The sequence below is a fragment of the Pogona vitticeps genome, chromosome 5 (assembly GCF_051106095.1).
Source record: "Pogona vitticeps strain Pit_001003342236 chromosome 5, PviZW2.1, whole genome shotgun sequence".
Classification (NCBI taxonomy): Eukaryota; Metazoa; Chordata; class Lepidosauria; order Squamata; family Agamidae; genus Pogona; species Pogona vitticeps.
This window is the reverse complement of record NC_135787.1, coordinates 57169457-57188449: the sequence shown is the minus strand read 5'-3', so window position 1 is coordinate 57188449 and position 18993 is coordinate 57169457. Positions and strand designations below refer to the sequence as shown.

Below are 18993 nucleotides of genomic sequence, written 5' to 3'. Positions count from 1 at the left end.
GATATTGATAAACAGAGCAACAGAAAATGTATGGATCAATTGCTAATATGTAAAATGTTTTACTTGTTTTTGAAGTTTCCTACCTTTCAATCTTGTCGTATTATAGCAATTTACTCCTTGTCACTTTTTAAAAATTAATGGCCTCCTTGTTGCAAATTGATGAATTTTCTCTTAGTTGCTTTTAGCCATTGGAAATGCAAACCAGTGATCTTTGGCTTTTGCTTCAGTGATCACATTATAAACATTGAAGCAAATCTTTATGAACCCTCTACTGAAATCTGATAGTAATTTTGGAAAGAGTGATTTTTTTAATATTGTATTTTTAAACTACTAGGAATAGGGTAGGGAATACAAAAGGTAAAAGGAAGTGGAAGGGATGGGAACAAGGTTTTAAGGATAGGAGAACACAGAATATACAATCATCCAATCTATTCATATTAAGTATGCAAGTATCCAATCTATTCATTTTTCAATAAAAAATCAACTTTCTATTATTTTTAACTATTTGATTACCCTCTAGCTATCCACTTACATTTATGTTTTAGTTTAAATCTAAGTTACTCCAACACCATCAGGAAACCAAGACCATTTGTAAAATACATCCCCTCTTTCAATTTCCTTCTGTCTTGGACATACGGCTGAAAAAATATCAATTTCTGTCACTTCCCATATTTTCTCAGTACGCTTCTCTTTGTTTCCGTGGCTCTGTTTTCTTCCAGTTTTTGGAAGAGAAGGATGAATCCAGGACAGTAATCTGATTTTTAACTGGAAAGAATTATTGTATTGTAATATGAGAATGATATAAAAGTTCTATATAGGGGTTTCATATAGAAGATATATTAAAAAGACATCATGATTGTGCAAGTAGACTAAATGGCAAACATACTTATGCGAACATTTTTTCCCTACTTTTTCTTCCCTGAAGCTTCCTTTTTTGCAGAAAGTATGTGTTTCCCAAGTGAAGATTTGACTACACAAAAGTCTCAATATATTTAAAGTGGCTTAATCAGAGTTGTAGGCCAAACTTCTGGAAGGTAGAATCTAATTTTAATCGCTGTTTTTATAAACTGTTTTTATTAACTTTTTATAAACTTATAAACATGATTATATTTCTAAAATACTTGGAGACAAGATGATTGTCTGCAGTCTGGTTTGCGAAACCAGTTCTTACATTTGATTATAGTCCGGTCTTTCCAAAGCTGATGCCCTCAAGATGTAAGTGAGAATATTCCAGGCCCACAAGCCTGATAGCAAAGCCAGTGGCCCATCTGAGTAATGCCAGTCTGAGGAAGACTACATAATATTATACCACTTTTCAGTAGAAGATGATCACGGAGATGGGATGAGGAAGGGGAACAAAATTGCACGTTCATAAGTTGGGTAATATCTCTAATGCAACTCAGTGGTATTATATTGTGCATTATATAGACCAATAGCATTCTGCTTCATATCACAAAACATAGATTCAGCTTTGAATGCTGATCATTGGATGGCTTTCATAACATATTGAAAAGCTACAAAGATTTTGTATTCCATCAGTGACTGATGTTCATCTTGGTACAACAGGAATGGTGGTGGTAGCATATTGCTGCTGATCAAAGGCTTCCTTTGGCAATTTAGGGATACATACGGCTCTGTCACATTGTGTATAATGTGTTTGCACCCTGTGATTGGGTTCTTCAAACCTTTTTGACAGTTCCGAATTTTGCGCAGGAAAATGACTCACAGACTCCTTCAATTCATTAACAGATTTATTAGAAACAACTTTGGGATAATCCACAATAACTTCAGTGGGATCCATGTAACTTAACTAAGGCAAATATCCCCTTATCTGAACAGACATGTTTGTACGCACATTGTCCTTTAGTAATGGGGTGCCAGTCCAAAACGCTCTTTGTCCATTATCTTCCTCAGAGGAGCACTCCTCACGGTGCACACCGTGCCGCAATAGGGATGTCAAGCCCAATCCCCTTCTGGTGGTGGTCGGTTGTAGGTGGGATCTGGGCGCATCACCTTCCAGCATCCATGACCCCTCAGAAAGACCACCATGGTCCATTCAGAAGTCTCGGTGACAGTTACTCCCTCTTTGTTCTGTTTGGGGTCCGGCAACAACCCCCCTACTTTGAGATTCGGGAAGTCTTTTAACAGATCACTCATATGCTCATACTCCTTTCGCATATCTCCTCTTAAGAACTTCCCCGGGATTCTAAACTGTCACTCCCCCTCTCTTCTTATATCCTCCTCCCAAACTGGGAATTGTAACTCCTCTTCCTTTCCCCTTCTCTACAAAACACACTTCTGTTTTAACTGTTTCTTCTCTCTTTGTCTCTTTTTTCACCTCTTGTTAAGTTATCCTTTGATTTTATAGACACAGTCTCCCTTTCTGGAGGAAACGGCACACTCTCTTTTTCTGGTCCTCCTTCACACACCCTGAAATCATCAGAGGAAGCCTTAATCATTCATGTTGCATCCACAGAACTGCACAACAGGATTTCAGTCAGTATGACAGAAGTAGAAGCTCTGCTAGATCCTACCAAATATGAGTCCATCAACTCATTTACTACAGTAGCCAACTGGATGTTTGTGGTATGCTCCATGAGTGGAACTGGGTGCAGTAGCCCTCTTCAGTAGCTCATATTCAGGAACTTGTATTTGGAAGGATTCTACTTCCAATCTTGAAAGTAATGGACAATCACAATGACTAGTTTCCATGTGGTGTAAAGCCAAGAGCTGAATTTATTTATTTATTTATTTATTTATTTATTTATTTATTTATTTATTTATTTATTTATTTATTTATTTATTTATTTATTTATTTATTTATTTATTTGATTTTTACCCCGCCCCTCTAGACCATGTCTACTCGGGGCGGCTTACAAAATAAGCCGAAAAGATTAGTTACTATTAGTAAAGGACCCGCTATAGACTTTTGTAAGATGAAAGTTGGGATATTTGTGCACCCTTTTCATCTGTCAGTTCTTGTTAATTAGGATTGCTGACAGGAGTGAACGCAGCAGTAACAAATTGTTCTGGACCATCAATAGTGTTTGCTGCTCTTGTGCTGCTACATCCTGCTGATCTCCCCGTACTCATTAAGGAAAAGAGAAGGGAACAGCTGTAGGCCAGCAGAAGCCATTTCACTTCTAATAATGGTATCGCCTGCTGTAACTCTTCTCTGCTCTGACTGGCTGTTCTAAATTGTGTAGCTGATGTGGGGAAGTGGGATGCATGGTATCCTTGCCACAAGTCAGACTGTGGCTAAGCATGGGCAAAAAATTAAACTGCTGTTTTGTTTTAGTAGTGAAATGCACGGAAGCAATTGGGGGGAGTATTTCTGAGTACAGTACCAATAAAAAGCTGCGACTCCAGTTAGCTGGCCACTGTGGTCCTTGTGAAAATTGGAAGAGTGTGTCCAAGCTGTTCCAGTGCCTTGGTGGAAATTGAGAGATACTTTGCAATGACCACAGAGCTGGGTAGCTTATTATGTGCCTTCTGAAGCTCTCTACAACGATTGGCATCTTTTGAAAAGAGGCTCCAGATTGCTGGCTATAAAGTACTTGGTATATCCTAAGTTTTTTAAAAAAAACATCCAGTCTGACATGTATTCATAAACTACAGAACAAAAAGATCCACTGCTGTTCCTTCATTCTCAAATCAGAAGCAGATGGTGATCTGTGTACAATATTTTCCTTGCCCATTTGTGCAAAATGTAACATCACGACTGCATTCACAGATTTTCCCTGCAGAGACTGTGTAGTGTTCTCTAGAGGGAAGTGTGTCTGAAAAAGAATCCAGATTTAGAGAAGGAAAGTAGGCAGATGAGTCTTGCAAGCTTGTTATTAAAATGAATTTCCTTCTAAGATGCTTTGGTTGAGCCACCAGAGAAAGGAATTAAAATGAGGTACCATAATGTGCATTGACTGTTCGATGGTTGTGTGAATTGAAAATATGGTAAAGTGGATTATTAGACTATAGTTCTTCAGAAGTACCGATAATAGCATTGTGTATAAAGCAGGATGGATTTGATTTAAATCTTCAAATCATGATTGAATTTGTTTTTAAAATAGATTTTTTTGGCATTTTAAATCAAACAATTGGTTTTTTTAAAAAAATTAAATATGATTTAAATCAATTTGATTTCAAAAATCATTAATTTTTATCCACCTTGATATAAAGCCTGTAAGTAGGCAGTCTTATGAACAACTGATCTGAATTGCCACTGTATGTGATAAAAAGTATCACCATATTTTTCCATGTATAAAATGACACTTTTTTCTTAAATAATTTGAGAAAAAATTGAGGGTCGTTTTATACCCAGAAGGCAGCTCTTTACCACTGCTTTTTGCGAAGGCACGGGGCTTTAGCAAAAAGGAAGGGGAGGCGTTGCTCCCTTCCTTTTTGCTAAGCTCCATGCCTTCTCAAAAGGTGAGGGAAAGCGGCAGTCACTTTGACAGCCGCTTTCCTTTCCTTTTGCCAAGGCACAGGGCTTAGCAAAAAGGGAGCCCTTTGATCCCTGCTTTTTCTAATTTGGCTTAGAAAAAGTGGTGTTGTGTTATACTTTGAGTCATCTTATAAACAGAAAAATACGGTACTTAGTGAGAGTGCAGGCAGTCCAACTAAGGATACATTTGGAACTGAGAAATATGAGATCTGAAGGACTGTTTGTAACTGAAGTACCGTAGTTTACCTGGGTTGCTCTGGACTGATGCATGCATTTGTCTGTTCTATGTTTAAACTATATGAACTATAGCAATTTGCCTTTTCATTCTCAGCATTTACAAGGCACTTAACGTTATTCTTTTATTATGGTAATTTAGTTCTATTTTTTAACTGTGTTAGGAAAAAAACAGATTTCTTTGAAATACTTTTTGTTTTTCTCAGTGATTTTAATGTGAATGGAACTTTGATTACAGAATGTTATTCCAGATGCTTCAAAATCTTGTGGGCCATACAAACAGAGTGCAGTTTTCATGAAGGAAGAACAGAACATCTCAGAGAAAAGGATCGAAGTTCACAGTCATGATACTATTGGTATACCTTCTTGTCTGCTATTTAGGCTATTATATTTCTGCTTGATATTTACGACATACCTCACAACTAGAGGATCAATTTTAAATAAGGTAAAATACAAATGTATGAAATAGATGTTTTTCCTAATGGACAGAAACACTAGCGATTCCATGCCATGTGAACCCAAACTGCTTGGAACCAGAGCTTTGAAAAGGTTCTTTTTGAGACTACAGATCCCAGAATTCCCTGGCCAGCTTGGCCATTGACCATGCTAGCTGAGGGATTCTGGGAGCTGTAATCCAGAAAGTGACTTTTTGAATCTCAGCTTCTTATCCAATGTACCGTGTTTCCCCAAAAATAAGACAGGGTCTTATATTAATTTTTGCTCCAAAAAGGCAGTAGGGCTTATTTTCAGGGGATGTTTTATTTTTTTTCCCATGTACAACAATCTACATTTATTCAAATACAGTCATTTTATCTTTGTTGCACAATGGTGGAGGGCGGGGTTTCACTTAACTAGCGCTTATTTTGGGGGTAGGGCTTATATTACGAGCATCCTGAAAAAATGCTACTAGGGCTTGTTTTGGGGGGAACGGTACACAGTTGTCATATGCTATTTTAATGAGTTTTAGAATCGAGACTGTGATGGGTTTTTTCTCTTTTCAACCTCCAGATATATTCACACATGCACACATACAAATAGGCTGATAAGGAAAAGGTTGGGTTTGAACATAGTCCTATTCTGAATTGTGAAGCACCATTTAGATTTCAAGGAGCAACTTTATTTCTCTTGCTTGTTTGCAAAAATTACATCAAGAGTACCCCTTGTAGATGAACAAATCATTTTAGAATTAGCTCATTCATTTCAATGAATTTATTTTTCTAAGCAGATGTTCCAAAACTACATATACCAGGCAAATCTCTCCAAATAGCTAAGTTTCAACTTCACATTTGACAAAGTTTTAGATGTAGGGTGGGGGTGAAAATCATGTCTATATGTTTGAAGTCAGTTTCTACCATCTGCATAGCAATTAAATATGAAATTTACAGAAGCACCTAAGTGACTTGGGAGCATGAGTCTCATTGCCAGACACTTAAGGAGAAACTTTGAGTGTGGTGATTAAACTCGTCATCATTGAACAATTAACATTTTAAAAATGTCAAACGGTGAAACTTCTTAAGGTGTGTTTTTATGAACATTTCCTTTCTGGCAGTTTGCCTTAGCTAGTGATTTACTCTGCTGTAGCAGTTTTCACAAACTATATTGTTTCGCAGGTGAATTAGTAGATCCAGAGTATAACAGTGAGACGTTTTGATTGATATATGTAAACTGTCCACTTGGCAGCAACATAAATACAGACATTCTACACTTGCTTAACACTGTTGTCAGTTTGGTGCAATGTTCACAGAACTCCCCGCCACCTGGTAACCATTTGCACATATAATCCAGATGTACCTTGGTACATTGAGAGTTTTAAAATCTGTATTTTTGCATGAGTTTAAAATAAACTTTTAATGTCATTTTTGTAGTGTTTGTGGTTTAAGGTTTGTGGTCCAATTGCCCCTCCACAGAAAGTTGCCATTTCAGGAGTGGCCATAGCTCAAAGAAAGAGTAGCCTTCACTAGTTTCCTTTCCCCCTTGCACCACATCTGAAGGACATCTTACCCTTTGGACCAGGGGGTACTAAAGAAATGGCCAGGGGGTACTAAAGAAAGAATGAGGGGGTGGGGGCTTCTTCCAGCAAGAGAGTCATGGAAATAGAACTTTGCCAACAATCTGAATTCAGTGTCATATTTATAGCCTAAGTGGTATAGCACTAGTGGTCTTTTTGGTCATCTGGCTCCACTCATTGGATGAGTTATGACCTTTCTTTCTTGTGATGGACTGTTCCCATAATGGAACCATTCCAAAAATTGAAAGATTATCTGCCTTGAGGCCTGGGGAAGCAAGGCAGTTCTCAACTGAAGCTGTCTCCAGCATGTTGATCTCTTTCCCTCTCCAGCCACATTTTAACCACCACCACCCTGCCAGTGTGTGACAGCTTTTGTTAAAATGGCATTTGGGGAGCCATAAACCCAAGTGAAGAGCTTTCCATCAGCATATCAATATGATGTGACAAATGCAGTTGCTGCATAGCATTCTTCTGGGAGACAGATACGTGTGTTTTGAACGATAGTTGTCTTCATGTTATCTCTATTAACAGAAATATCTTATAGTGCTTTTAAGTTTCACTCTTTTTTTTAAATTTGTAGGCATGGTTGTGATTGGTCAGACTGGAAGCATTGCTGCAGGGATTTCTACAAATGGTGCAAACCACAAAACCCAAGGGTTTGTATTGTGGTGGAGCAAATCTTGGCTTGATCTTTTAGACAAAACAGAGAGCACCGCAGCACAGTGGTTAAACTGCAGTCCTGCAGTCAAGCCTCTGTTTGTGACCTGAGTTCCATCCTGAAAGGTTCAGGTAGCCAGCTCAAGGGTGACTCAGCTTCTGAGGTTGATAAAATGAGTGCCCAGCTTGCTGGGGAGGAAAAGTGTTCCTTGCATAATTATATGTAAGCCACAAAGTGCCCTAGCATTATAGGACAGTGTGTAAGTCAAGACAACAACAACAACAAATTATTTGTCTGTGATGCCAACAGTAACTGACACTGTATGTAAGAGCTACTTTTATGTACTTTCAGAGAAATTGTGGAAAATTAGGTGGAGGTGTGAGTTTTGCATAGTTTTTGATTTTTCTCCTGTATATCACCACTTTAGTTTGCAACATTATTCCTTCCATCCCCAACAACGATTTAACCTTTACCTTTTGCCTTTAGTCCATGAGAATTGTTAATAAAATTGCAGCTGAGGACTAACAAACTTTCCTCATAGAGGAACAATCAGAACTCCAGATGTGAAAACAAAAAGGAAGCTACATCTCCAGTGTGACTAGTTTAAAACGACTCCTAGACTACTTCTCCCTGTGATAGAACATTTGTGGTTGTCTCATATTACCACTCTCTGGGATTAGATTAACTTGCATAAAAGAGGTTTCTCCATATGGAAAGGAGTTTAGTAGTTGTTTTGCTTTGTAGTATAGGTAGGCATTCAATTTTGTAATTCCCTAAATGTGTGTGGCTTTCTTCCTGAGGTACTAAAGTCAGCAATTCCTTCATTAGTCTTTCGTTTCTGGATATATTAGAAAAATTGGGACCTGTCCTCACTGACCAACTTTTTAAATTTGTTCTATATTACTTGCCTAATTAGACGTGTAGGAGATTCACCAATAGCTGGAACCGGAGCCTATGCTGATAGTACAGCTAGCACTGCATCTGCTACTAGAGAAGGAGATGTTATGATGCGTTTCTTGCCCAGGTATTTGTCTTTTACTAACTTTGAATAGATACACTGTATGTGGTGTGATTTTCAATACTGGAATTACTTGTGAGGTTCCATGAGATAAAATAGAGGGTGGCTGAATACTTTTAACAATTTGACTGTCTGCCTTCAAACCCAAGGGTGGGATTTTCAGGTCACCTCCCGTGACACCTGGAGAACAGCCAGCTTGTGGATCCTTGGGCAAGCTACATAGTCGTAGAACACCGTCAGAGGAATAGAGTAGAAAACCATTTCTGAGTATTTTATGATTGGGAAATCTTGATGATGATTTATTAAGTAATCTTGGCTTGCACATTCAGAACATTTCAATTAAAAATGTTTAAATTGTAGCAATTAAATTATAAGAAATCAGTTCTGGTAATTCTTGTAGAAATGAAAACAAAAGGTAATGTGACCGTTTTAAAAGTGATAAATTTACTCCTAGTTTTGTGTGTCATGAATGAAAATAGACTTTTAAAAATTATCTCTACACTCAAGTTCTGGCAACTACGCTGAGTTCATATATGGAGAGAGAGAAAAGATTGACATTATACTCTTTAACCCTTAAATTCTCTCAGGACAGCTTTCAGAGTTGAGGAATATGTAAATCTGTCTACTTGCTGTTAAAGATAATGAGTAAAACAGATTACATTAAGTGCAAGCTGAGTGGATGATGGTAAAATCCAATCCAAGATATTTAAAAGAAACCTCTACCAAAGCAGCTTCTAAAATGCCTATTTTATCTACAGATGGAAATGTTTTTACTTATGCCAAAAAGGGAACCAGCTGCCATCACCAAAATGACCTCATGTTCACATTTGGCAAGCTGCACATTCATAGGAGATCCCCCTCTTAAACATTTAGTGATTGTAAAAAAAAGGTTTTATAGTCTTCTTTTAAAACTTCCAGGTGATTTATTAGATGTAATGAGATCCAGTTACTAACCTGTCTACTTTCCCCCCTTAAATCAACTACCAAGCTGTGGAATATATGCGGACAGGAATGGATCCAACAATGGCATGTAAAAAAGTTATTTCTAGGATTCAGAAATATGTCCCATACTTTTTTGGTGCTGTTATTTGTGCCAACACAAGTGGAAGCTATGGTATGTCTTTATATATTTCTTGCAGATTCTGTATTGGAGCTTTGATTCTATTTATGCTACCCATATGTCACTCCAGCATTGGTATGAATATGATTCCTATGAAAGTGTTTAAATTAAGTATATGTATTAATTTTCAAAAACTGTATCAAACTTGAGACTCCAGCTTCAAAGCAGTTAAAGATCAGTCACACTGGGTATCTCATTAGCAAACCTTTGGATCACCAAGAAGTATCATTTTGCTAATCGATATGCCTTATTGGGCTAGGCTGTTTACTGCAGTTCTTTCATCTTTGGTTTCCTACAGTTCTGTGGTTGAAAGGCAAGCGATGCAAAACCTCATTACATTTACCAATGTTAAAATGCAAACTGAAACAAAATATATAGAACTTTGAATTATTAGTAGGAAGTCTGCAGTATTGGTTGAAGACACTTTCCTCTTCAAAAGTTTTTTCAAAAAGACTTTTAAAGATCTGTTGATGGCAGGTTAATTGAGGCTATAAAAGGACAATTACGCAAGTGTAGTAGAATTAGTAGTAGTCCTCTTCTTAGATGTGAAAAGCACAAAGAGACAGATTAATGTGACTCTCATCACTCTTTTAATTTTTTTATTTCTCTCTTTCCTGCCATAGGTGCCGCCCGCAATAAACTTCCAGGATTCACACAGTTTCATTTTATGGCTTGTAATCTCAGTTTGAGGCAACCATCTGAGGAAATAGTAGACTGCATTTAACTTCTTCCTTTCTCAACAACATCTAAACTTAACAAGAGCTGTCGTGGGTGGAGACCCACAGTGCAATCTCATATGTTCATACTCAGAAGGAAGTCCCATTAAGTTCAGTGGACCATGATCCTGAGTAAGTGACTATAGGATCACAACCTAAATTAAATTGCCGGAATTTATTTTTACAAAAATCAGTTGCATACATAACTTACCTTGGTGCTACAGGAGGGAGAAGTTCAAGATGTCAATGGTATCTTTAATAGTGGTGAAAGAACATTATTGGACATAAACCAAACATGATGAGTAAAGTAATGGAAAAGTTGGTGCATTATTTTTCCAAGTTATACCAAAGATACCTGCCATGTTAGAGAATGAATCAGTGTGTCAAATCAAGCCATTTTGGACATAATTCTGCAAAATATCTTTCATCCTTGAATTAGCTAGTGAAGCATCTGCTGGAGAAAACTTTTCTATCTGAATAAGAAATATCCCCGAAAGAAGACAGATGTTGAGTGTGATTGTTTTATTGTAAAGATCTAAAAATAAATTTTTAAGACAAAGGGATTTCAGTCAGTACGATTTCAACAGTTTAACACTTAATATAACCTTGCAGGCTTTGTTTTCTCTGTAGTGAGCCATACAATTCCCTATTTTAATATAATTGAACAGACTGATGATGCAAGATAACTCATTCATTTGTGCCAGTAATTCTAAAATTATATAAGCCACTGTTCTGTTTTTCTCTTTCCCTGCACCCAGATCATTACCTATTGTTGATGCTTGTATTTTTTTTTCTTTTTCTCTAAAAAGAAAAAGAAACACTTCTCTAAAAAGTGTGCTAAAATCACTTCCCTCTTATATAACCCCTAATATTTGATATGAGGTTTAAAGAGACTTGTGTGTGGTGGTTAAACTGTACTGCAGCCAAAACTCTGCTCATGACTTGGGGTTCAATCCCAGGTAGCCGGTTCATAGTTCACTCAGCCTTCCATCCTTCCAGGGTTTGTAAAGTGAGTACCCAGCTCTTGGAGGGGGGGGGGAGTGTAGCCTGTATAATTAACTTGTAAACAACCCAGATAGTCCTTAAGCACTATGGAGCAGTATATAAGCAGCACATGGCAACCTGTGAGTGGACTGGTCAGTTCAGGGGAAAGGGACTAGGTCTCAATGGCACCTCAGGCACCTATATTCGTGTTCCCAGGGATTTGAATGCAAGTATCCCATGTCTGGTATTGAGCACAAGAGAGTATCTTGTAGACCAGCGGTCCCCAACCTTTCAGTCCACGGACTGACTGGGGAAAGTGGGGCACCCCCCTGCGCTTGTGTGCATGCATGAACAAGTGCTCTCTCACATGAGTGTGTGCACACCCGTGCGAGCACCATGCCGCCATTTGTGCTTGACTGCACGGCTCATGCACATGTGCAAATGCCAGCGCAGTGCTCATCTGGGCATGCTTCTGCATGTGCAAACTGTCGCATGGCACTCGCATGGGTGTGCTGGAGCATGCGCGCAGGCGCAAGCAGGCTGTGCAAGGGTGGGTGGGCGGGAGATCTGTCTCGGCAGCCCAGTCCGGCTCAGGTCATGGACTAGCACTGGGCTACGGACTCGGGGTTAAGGACCTCTGTTGTAGACCATCTTGACTGCTGCCATTGGTATTTCCAACGTTCAGGCTGCCATTTCCTATCTAATATCCATTTCCTTGCTGGCAGCATGGGCATAATATTAGGCAGCAATATCAAGCCATTTCCTGGCATTTTGCATCACTATAGAAGAACATTGTCCTATATTCCTAAATTGGAGGGTTTGTGGTTTTTAATAGTTGAATTAGCTGAATTATTTCATTAAAATCTCATAGCTTTCTGCTGCCTATTTGGTGATTTTTTCTTTGACAGATAATTCAGTTCTGATTGGAGAGATTTTTTAAAAAGTTACTTCAATACAGTATTTGTTAAAGCAGTTCTTTTGATGATTCATAATGTTCATTTTTCCATAAATTTGGGTTACCAGACATCTGTTTTAAAATGCCTTTGAATTTTCTACTTGAAATACTTACTGGATCTTTAAAATTCAGTGTTTAGATAGATAAGGAAGGACAAGTTGCTTTAACTGAGTTTTTGAGTGATTGTCTCATTGAATTCTTCATGTTATCTTTGAAATATGGGGAAATCATACATAAAAATAAATATTTTATGCAGATTTGGATAGTGAGTCATTTTTACCAAATGCAAGCATTTCCAGCAAATTCTCTTCAGGAATACTTTATGGATTCAATTTTGGGCTTGGAAATATTTTCCTCACTCCACATTACAAAATTTCTTAGGCAATGCTGGACAGTTATTGATCAGGGAGACTGTGGCTGGTGTTCTCCTCTAATCACATTTTCATCTGCATGACTTCTAGAATACTTTCTGAGTTGAATTTCAGAGTTGCATGCTTTAACATTTAGCCACCAATCATTGCTGTTGTTTACTGAACAATACTTCCTGGAAGGGGAACTGGATATCAACAGGGGTCTCATTGGTAATTGCCAGGTGTGAAATGCCACATCATCATTTATATGGGCCCAGGAAACAATCAGTCTCTTTGTTTTGGGACAATATTTTACTGTATAAATATTTGACATGTGCTCATGTCTGAAGAAGTGGACTTGTCCACAAAAGCTCACATTAAAATATAGCAGTTAGTGTTAAAGGTGCTGTAACGGCTTTGTCTTTTATGTTTTCATTTACGTTTTGTTTTTGCCTGACATGTAACATTTAGATCAGTGGTCCCCAACCTTGGGCCTCCAGATGTTCTTGAACTACAACTCCCAGAAGCCTTCACCACCACCTCTGCTGGCCAAGATTTCTGGGAGTTGAAGTCCAAGAACATCTGGAGGCCCAAGGCTGGGGACCACTGATTTAGATTACACCTGTCTTGCTATTCTGAAGAAAAAAATGACAGACACAAGAGTTTGTCAAGGAGATGGAAGAAAAAAGAGGCAAGGAAGAGAAGTCATTTAAAAGTCACCTTGAGTTGTTGCTATAGAGGCGCTGAAGTGGTTGAACTCGACTTAAGACCATTGGTAACAGTTTCCCAGAGGAACTTGCTGTTTGCTGCCACTTGGTTCCTACGTAAGATAACCATTCTATGCCACCAAAAAGTAGAAAAGTGCAGGTTATGCACATCATTACAACCCATGGAGCCTAGCCTTCAGTTCAAAACAATTCAGTAAGGTGGTTCTGAGCAAGAAATGGGTAATGTGGGTGGGACATGAGTGCAGAGAGTTGGAGGAATGTACTTCAAAAGGGTAATGAACAAATTCTGGTGTAAGTGGGCCCTTGTTAATCTTAGACCTCAGCTGAAACCCACAAGTCTGCTAAGTGTCTAAGCAGAAAGAACAGCTTGTGTCCAAATTCTTTTTGACTTTGGCAGACAGAATACAGTACTTAAATGGATAGTGCCTTGACCATCAAGTAGATTTCCATATTCCTTTATTTATGCAGGAGCAATGCCCTATATCTAAGCAAGGGTGAGCGATTGTTGGGGTCACACACCTGTATCTCCGTACCTTGAAAGGCTGCTTCTGTGATCTCCCACCTTGATTTTTTAATCCTTCAAACTGAATAAGTGCCACAAACATTATGATCTCAGTGAAAATGCTGCACACACAAGCACATGTATACCAAGTCAGCACACCTAAACTCCATAACAGGACCCTTAAGCTATGAGCCTGAGTTGGTTGCACTGAACCCAGCAGGGACTTACAGCTGAACAAACATAGCACTGGAGTTTGAAGAACCAGTCATTTTGACAGGTTTTGAAGGTTGGACAAAATTGTTAGTCCCGTCTAGGGTGGACCAATGGAACAAGTGGCATTTTTAAAGTTAACACTTGTTGACTTAGTTCTATGGGCTGTGTACACTGGCTGGGAATAACCATTTGACTTAGCTCTTGGTTTTCTCTACATGGAATGCCTTTGCTACTCTGAAAGGGAAAGAAAAGATGTTTCCTTTTGTAATAGTCTACCATTGCAGTGCTCTGGTGAAAATTATTTATATTCAGATGTTTTAAAGATTAAAAACTAGCAAGCTCAGTCATTGCTGTATCCCTTTTAAGATTTATCAAATGAGTGTTTCTGAAGTCTTCTGGGTAGATGCATTAAAATACTCTTAGTTCCACCCACTTCACCCCCTTGAAGCAATGTACATTAAATATCCCTTAATAGACTGACTCCATTTTAGAAATACTGTGCCCAGTGAAAATAAATTATTCTTAGCAATTTTAATTATGGAGTGAGATTTTTACTATGTGTACCTCAGGGGATTAATTAAAGGACAATTAAGAATGACAGCTGGAAGCTGCAATTTCCATTGGACTATTGAAGAGAAAGGGCCACTGCTCAAGTGGTATAGATCACATGCTTTGCATGTAGAAGACACCAAATTCTGGTACTGGCATCTGCAGGTAAGAACAGGGAAGGACTCCTGCATGTACATTTAGATAGCAGATGCCATTCAGCATAAACAAGCCAATCCCAATTTACTGCCCTGGGAATTTTTCGAACTGTACCTCTCTTGATGCTTGCTTAATTGGCCATGGTGGCTAAGGAGTATGGGTGTTGTGCTCTGCAAAAACCTGGAATGCATCCTCTTAACAGAAGTTTAGTGTCAACAACAGTAAACTAGATAGATCACATCATCTGATCTGGGAGAAGACAACTTCTTTGCAAAAACCTGGAACGCATCCTCTTAATGGAAGTTTAGTGTGAACAACAGTAAGCTAGATAGATCACATCATCTGATCTGGGAGAAGACAACTTCCTGTGTTCCTGAATAGTAATAATGCTGTTAGCCAGTTTAACCAGGATTTTTTTAAAATTTCACAGATATGTAGGTAACAACGACATACAGGAAAAGCTTACCTGAACATGTAAATATTTTAATTTATTATGTTTGTTGTTCTGGTTGTTCCTTTAAAAAGCTGAAGGTATACATGATTCTTTCCCTTTATATCTTTCCAAACAACCCTGTGAAGTTGGAAAGTGATGGCCCAGTTTTGAGAAGGGATTTGATCCCAGGTCTTCCCTGTTGTGCACCATGATGTAATATTACTCAAAAATCTGTTATGGGCCTCATTCATGTGTGAAAATATGACTACACAGTCAGGGTCATGTCTCCAAAGTTGTATGTACCTTCCATATCTGCCCTGACTCACATGTTAGGTACAGATGACTGCAGAAAGAAGGGCGAGGAACACATGACCCTCCGAATTTTTGTCCAGTTGTCCAATTGTAATCCCCATCAGCATGAACCAGCACTGTCAATTGTGAAGGGTGATGGGAATTGCAGTCCAGCAGTATCTGGAGAGCCACACATTCCTCCAACCCTGACAAAAGGGAAACCTCTGTGCTTATGTCTCATCATGGAATGATGTTTGAGGAGACTAAGCTCAGGACTCCCATATGATATTTATTCAGATATTTATAGTCATATCTAGCATCTTATGGTAGAGTAAGAACAATAAAGCACCATTAAACAGTTTAAAATAATTTGCACCATAGAGATCTGTGAGGAGGAAGTAGCAGGAACATCAAAGAGTGAGCCGTCCTCTCAACCTCCCAAGATAGAACAAGAGATAAAGCCTGAAAGAGAGTTAGGAGCAAGACCGAAGGAAAGGCAAATGACAGATGCGCGCGCGAAGGAGGAAAGAAAGATCCGCGAGGCTGAGATAGGAGAGGGAGAAGGCAGGGGAAAGCGCGAGGAGGAAAAATGGAAGAAACGGTCAGAAACGCCAGTTGAGAGTGAGGGAGAGAAGTGGTACCGTGACAGGGAGAGGATAGACGTGTTTTTGACGACTGAAGAAGGGAATAGATCAAAGGAGACACAAAAAGTAACCGTGATAGAGGAGAAAGTGACTGAAGAACCAGACGAAGGAGTGAGAGTGTTCTCAGTCCCACAGAAGAGACTAGCCGAGGGTGACATAGATGAAGAATACAAAGATTCAGCGAAAGGAAAGTTCAGACCTATAATACCTGGTCTTAACCCTGAAGAATGGACAGTTCTGGTATATCACAGGGCTCAAGGTCCAGAGAAAATGGTACATCAATTAGATCCAGAAGTAGAGAAAGAGCTGTCGAAAGAGGGAGATTGGGCCCGCCATCCCTGTTGCGGGACCCTCTGTGTGATCCGCAACGGGTTTCAGAGAATGCCAACCGAGAGAGAGAAAAGTGCGAAAACCTACTATTAAAAGAGTTACCTGTTGACAAATCGTTAGCTTGGTTTTGGGATGATTCCCCACCTCATTTGATGTTACAAAAACCAGTTACTGTTGAAGAAAGAGTTGACACAAGATATGTTAATAAAAATTCTTTATTTCTTAATTCTGAAGCCTCTTTTGTCCTTCCTGGTGCAGAATTACATAAGGATGTAGATGAACCCCCCCCCCCACAAGATCTACATATGCAGGCTTCACATATGGCGTCATCTGTGGTTAACATACAGAGGACTCGGGAAGCTACATGAATGGGGCATCTATTATGTTGTATTGCAGGTGCTGTTTTCCCATTCTTCCGAAAGCTGCATTTTATTGCATTATTTTTATGTGTTGTTGCTCTCTCTTGTTTTATTGTCTTATTATGGATACTTTCTGTATTTTTACTGGTTATTTATCAGCCATCCAGAACATGTTTTTATTGAAAAATGGCATACAGTAAACATAAATAGATGTTTCAAAATTGCTGGAGAGCTTTTCTTTAGGTAGGGATGCTGGTGTAAATAGAAACTCTCCAGGCCTTACATCAGATTGGGGAACTTCTAGCCTTCCAAAGACTTTTGGAATTCATCTTCCAGAAGCCCCAGTCAACATGATGAATGGCAAGGAATTACAGAAGTTGTCGTTCAAAGATTCTACAGGGTCATAATTTTCACACCTCTGCCTCACGTCTCACTGTTGCTTTTTTTGGATTATTTCAGCTGCATTAAACGGATAGGAAACTGTCCAGGAAAGAACAGCAAACCCTGACAAGGTACTATCTAGCACCCACCAGCATGTGCTATCAGACATTTTGGTCTTGAAAAGGTCAGGTCTGGATCAATTACTGTTTTGGACTGCAATTCTCAGAATGCCCCTGCCAGCATGATTAGTAGTAACAAGACACTAACTAAAAAACAGTAACGTTTTAATGTTCAGTTATAGGGGGGTGTATTTCCTCACTCTGGCATCTGGTGGCAGAGACAACTGATGAGGGCTCTGGTAGGGACATTATGGTGGGAAATGACAATTCCTTGTGTTGCTGCACCTGTTTTAACATTAGGTAGCAAGAATTACCGTACTATTCCTAAAACATGTTTTGCTGTTACAGAGTGGCTCAAGTTAGATACACTGTGTTAGAGAGAATAAGAATCAGAGCTTGACAGGGCTCTGGCTAAGGATTGTGTCATGTAAGAAAATCTCAGTTGGTTGTGACTTTTCCTGTCACTATGAGATGCTGTTCTTAAAAATAAAGGAATCCTTTTAGGACCTACACCTGGAAACATCATCCATGTGAATACTGTGAAGTTACATGGCAAACTGGAACTTATTCTCTCTCTCCCAGCTGTGGTGACAAGGAGCCTTTGGAGGCATCCGCACTCCATCCACACACTTCAAAAATTGCAGCAACTTTTTGTTGACAGTGTGTCCTTTCTCAGAGATGTTTTAAAAAATAGGGACTGCAAGGAGCTGCCTCAAAATCCCAAGCACTTGCTTTGTCCCTAACAAGCCAGAAAGGTTTTCACGAGTTGTCAGTTCCTCTGGAAAGGTTTCTGTCTTGTAAGTATGCTTATTTTTAACATGCTCAGTTATTCATATTTGGGTACAAGTACCAGCTGGAATATTCTCATCAGTGATGAGAATAATTATTCTCGTAATTATTATCAGAGAGACAGAGAATAACACAGGTAAATATAATTTGCTTGGAAAAGGCAAAGAAAGAAGAGCCTTCGTAGAAAATCCTAGAAAGGAAAATCAAGAAGAAGGCTTCCTAACCAAGCTCTTGCATTTGAAGTAGTCATTTTACACACAGCAACAGGCACTGTATAGAGTGAAGAAGAAAACTGTCATATTTCATGCCAAGGATGTCTTGTCTACAGCAGAGATTCCTACTGTTCTGATAGCCATTGTTAAAATTACACGCCAGAACTCTATGGTGATGTCCCATCCCGGGGGGGAGCAATCAGAGGTCGACTGTACAGAAAACAAGACACCATTCTCATTAAAGAAAGGTATAATGGCAAGGAGCATCACTTCTGAAATGTTCAAACTGACACTTGTTAAAGAAAATAAAAATAATATATATCTTTTAACTCAGGTTACTTTTTAAATCATTGGAACTGCAGAGAAGCCAGGCATAGGTGATACATTTATATTCCAAATATCTACAGTATTTGGTTCTTGACCCATTCCATTACAACAGGTAACAATGGATTGCAACAAGGAATGCAGTTGTGGTGCAAGTATATTTCCAGGGACATCTGCTTCCCCTCCCCTTCTAAATTTGGTCTGTTTTTGTGCATATTTTTAAAATCAGAAAATGAATGTATGCTTCTGAATACAAACGAAAGGTTTACATTTGGAAAATGGGTACTTGGCATTGGGTGAATTTTCTAGTTCAACACTTTAAAAAACCCTCTGGTTTATGAATGTGGGATATTGTGCTTCTGTATCCACAATTCAAAATGTGAGGAAATGGTCCCATACTACTGCCCGATATTGTGCCTGAATTGCCAGCAGGAAAAAAGATTGCAAGCTTCGCATAGGAAATGGCAGCAATGTTGACA

General features: G+C 38.9%; 2 long non-coding RNA genes across 3 annotated transcripts in view; both read left to right on the top strand.

The window, feature by feature from the left end:
• LOC144589399 (uncharacterized) overlaps positions 1 to 18993 on the top strand; it is a 1017889-nt gene that overhangs the window by 509993 nt on the left and 488903 nt on the right. The gene's annotated exons all lie outside the window — the stretch shown is intronic.
• On the top strand, positions 8254 to 10758 carry LOC140707547 (uncharacterized). 2 transcript variants are annotated; one of them, XR_012087670.2, is made up of 3 exons: positions 8254 to 8365; positions 9348 to 9473; positions 10103 to 10758. It is a non-coding gene; the product is annotated as an uncharacterized LOC140707547 (long non-coding RNA). The 2 variants fall into 2 exon arrangements; XR_013545484.1 differs by lacking the exon at positions 10103 to 10758 and having other exon boundaries at positions 9348 to 9917.